Below are 4,127 nucleotides of genomic sequence, written 5' to 3' on the forward strand. Positions count from 1 at the left end.
ATCGCCTTCCCAATCGCTAGCCTGGCTCGGCTTCTCGGTCGACACCTAAACCGTGCCGCAAGGAAAGCCAAAGTGCGGCCGCGCGCCGGCTGCTATATCCGTGCATGCGGCGCGACAGAACACGGACAACACGCCCGTGGGCCCTTGCGCCATCTCGCGGGTTTTCTCTCAAGCTGCTGAAGAACCTTTGAGATGTGTGTACCACCAACGCTAAATGGTGTATATAAATAGCTCGCCGTTAGTATGCTAGACGATGTATCCGTGGTGGCCGAGAAGCTAACGCATCGTGCCACGGAGCGAGGGGCCCAGGTTCGAATCCCCAATCCCATTCGAACCGAATATTTCTTATTACTTCTTTATTTGCATCTACCTCGAATTTTCGCTCATGGACAACGCTGATTTTTCGTTCACAACCGCCGACGCCGCCGACGCCGGAATTTCTTCGAAACGAGCTCTTTAACTCTCCGGCACGGTGGTCACCCACGGTAACCACCTTTTCTTCATTTTTTTTTTCTCTTGAAGCACACGAGCCCCTCACGTCAGATTTTATATGGCACGTTTCCAAAGCTATCAACATAGTGACAGAGATGATGCCCCTTCGTTTGGGCTTCATTGTTGCGGGTTACGTCCGCTTTCATCTGGCTGCCGCCGTCTTCAAGGCGCTGTTACAAAGCAAATGCGAGGGTCCTGGGCCAGCTGTCTCCAAACGAGTTTTCCTGCTTCTTGGACTCCCCCCCCCCCCCCCCCCCCCCAGTTCGGAGAACGGATTAGACACCTACACCTGCTGTCTTTCCCTGAACTGAGCGCTTCGGTGGGGAGCTGGCTGCTACACGCGGGACCCCTCCGTGGGTCGCGTATTTGCATCGAGTGTGCTTTTGGCTAAGGCTGGTGCCTTTGTTCGTAAAAGGATTACCAGTTCCCCGAGGTGGCATTGTCTCCCCCCCCCCTTCCGAACTGGTCGGACGTGAAGAGTGAGAGGACAGTGGTCTCGGGAGTGCCATCCTGGGGGCGGTGACCTATGTGCCGAAGAGACGGACCCTCCAAAGGCATGCACGTTTGTGATTGGACATTTGCCGCATAAGGAGCTATAGTTATGCAGCTCCAAAGGCATGCACGTTTGTGATTGGACATTTGCCGCATAAGGAGCTATAGTTGTGCAGCTCCAAATAATGCACGTTTGTGATTGGACGTTTGCCGCATAAGGAGTTTCCCTGTCTTTGTATTGAAGCGTATTTAAGGAGCAGCAGAGCGTCTGCTCGGGACGGATCGATCGGACTAGATGTCGTTCTGACGATCTTGTCCTCTGGGATGTTGTAAATAAACCTCTGTTAAGTTTTCCTCAACGTCGGTCTCTCTGCCTCGGCTTCCTGCATGTTCCGGACGTCCCTGGGCCTGCGGTACGACTGTCGCCGCTCAGCTCCACGCTACCCCACGAGTCCGCGTCGGCCAACGTCGCCGCTCGTAACAACTGGTTGCAGCGGTGGGATGGATCCAAATACCCACTCGTAACAACTGGATGGCAGCGACGGGATTCTGCTCACGACAAGTCGCAACAAGCTCGTGCCAGCATCGGGATCGTCTCCGCCGAGATCATGGCTGCAGGGTGTGGTGAGTGCTTGACTTTTCTTCACTGAGATTTTACCAGGCTTTGTCTCGAAAGGTGGTAATTTTGGGTAACTACTCTACGTTGACCTGTGCATGGGAACGTAGCGTCTTAGTAGTAGTGAAGTTAGCAGCACTTGCAGCAACCATGAATCTGAAGGCACTGAAAAAACCGCTTTTGCTAGAGTTAGCCAAAAGTTTGGGTTTGGATGTTCGAGAACAAATGAGAAAGCCAGAGATTATCGAGGCTATTGAGAACCTTGAGGCAGACGACGACAAGCTCTCAGAGTGTCTAGAGCTGATTGAGGAAGAAAAAAAAGAAAAGCTAAGGCGCGAAGAAGAAGAAAGAAATCAGAGGCGCGAAGCGGAAGAAAGAAATGAGAGGCTGAAGCGCGAAAAGCGAGAGGCAGAGAAACGCGAAAGGCGCGAAGAGAGGCAGGCTCGGGAGCGAGAACATGCTCTCAAAATGAAAACACTTGATCGTGAAATTCAGGCAATTAAATGGCAACTGGCACAACGGCAACTCAGGATTTTCGAGATAGACGAGGACATTGTGTCTTTTCTCGTTAAGTTTAAAAAGGTTTGCGAAGATGTTGGTGTTAGCCGAGACCTTTGGTTGGAGAGGCTTCTCACGTTGCTGCCGCGCGAAATTGCATGCGTTTTGGAGCGCTTATCCACGGAGGAAGCGCAAGACTTTGATAAGGCCAAAGATGCCTTGTTGCGCCACTTAGGTATTTCAGGTCCTGCTGACTGCGAAAGCCGAGGCAACAAAGACAGCGCTGAAGCGCTGGAGGATGACGCGCGCCGTAAAGCACTTGAAGCTGAGACCCGTCGCGAGGCGCTAGAGGCCGAGGCCCGTCGTGAGACGCTTGAGGACGCCAGGGCGATAGAGGAGGAAGCGCGTCACAGAGCGCGAGAGCAAGAAGCACTTCGCGTGGCGCGAGAGACTGAGGTGCTACGCAAAGCGCATGAGAAAGAAGCGCGTAGCAATGCGCTAGAAATTGAGGCCCGTCTCAAAGCACGTGAGGACGAGGCGTTTCGCAAGACGAAAGAGGAAGAAGCACTTCGCGTGGCGCAAGAGGCCGAGGCGCTCCGCAGGGCGCGTGAGGATGAATCGCGTCGAAAAGCGCTGGATGAGGAAGCGCGAGAACAAGAAGCGCTTCGTGTGGCGCGAGAGACAGAGGCGCTACGCAAGGCGAGTGAGATTGAAGAGTGTCAAAGGCGCGAAGAGCAGGAGGCAGACTTCGAAGGCCAGAGAAAAGGGGCTATCCACGAAAGCGATAGAACGCCCGAAGCTGAAGAGACATCTCAGGGCGAGCTGGCTGACTTAGAGAGTGTCGGGACTACCGTTAGGTCAGACTCAGAGATACCTAGTAACGGCCCAGAGGACAAGTCAGTTCAGCCGCCTAAAGTGTTGGCAGCGAATGTCGAAGGCAGCGCACTTGAGAGTACTAGTGCCGAGACTATGAGCGCTGCGAGCCGTTCGGTGAGGAAAAGGCGCCGACGCAAACGAAAGGCGAACGCAAAAGAGACCAGGGGCGGTAAGCGTGCTAAAGCGCTAGCCAAATGCGACGGCCGCATTCTTCAAGACGCCAAGATAAAGGCTAGGCCTGAAATCCCAAAACGGCGTGCCAGGACAAGTTCCAAGTTGAGAGTCCCGCGGAAATCTAGATCGGACGTGAGGCGCGTCGCGAAGAAAAGAATTTCAGTGAAATTCCGATGCCGAAATCTTCGCCTGGTCTTATCCTTTTCACGGCCTAGTCGAGGCAGGAGCGCAGCGAGATGTCGCGTACGCCGGAATCGTGACAAAGGCTGTCCCCCACCGTGGCAAAAGGCTGACGGCTTAACCCGGAGGGGCACAATGGGAAAGCGATGCCCTTTGTCAGAATCGAGAGGCCGCGGGTCAAAGGTCGCCGCTACTGAGCGCGTCGGACAGGTTCGTTCTTTGTTCATTTGTCGAGACCGGACCCCTCGAAATCTGTGGCATGCGCGTCTCCCCAGAGTTCGTCTAAAAGGGTGCGTTTGGAGACACCCTGGGATAACCGCTAGTGTGTTAATGTGTACTAACGAATTGAGGAGTGAAATTTTGTAATTTGTCACTTTCCTCCTCATTGTAGCGGACATTGAGACGTTTGTTTGGTTATTTGTTTTTTTTATATTTAGAGCCATGACCGTCAGCGCTAGTGTAAAGAGCTCTGAATTGTTTTGAAGGAGATGTAGGCTGAGTTGAAAGCCTCCGTTTTAGATACTTTGTTTGTCTTTTTTTTTATAGCTAGAAACATAACCGTTAGCGCTCGTGTAGAGAGCTGTGAATTGTTTTAACGGAGATGTAGGCTGAGTGTTGAAAGCCTCCGTATTAAATAGCTTTGTTTCGACAGCTGGAAACAGCTTTTAGCGCTCGAGTAGAGGAGAGCTGTTCGTAATAGTTACAGAGACGAAGGAAAAATGATAAAAGCCTCTGTTTAACGTACTACTGATTTGTTTTTCGTTACTTGTTAGTATGCGCGTCAGTGTAATTTTAGTTT

The sequence above is a fragment of the Rhipicephalus sanguineus genome, chromosome 1 (assembly GCF_013339695.2).
Source record: "Rhipicephalus sanguineus isolate Rsan-2018 chromosome 1, BIME_Rsan_1.4, whole genome shotgun sequence".
NCBI classification, from domain to species: Eukaryota; Metazoa; Arthropoda; class Arachnida; order Ixodida; family Ixodidae; genus Rhipicephalus; species Rhipicephalus sanguineus.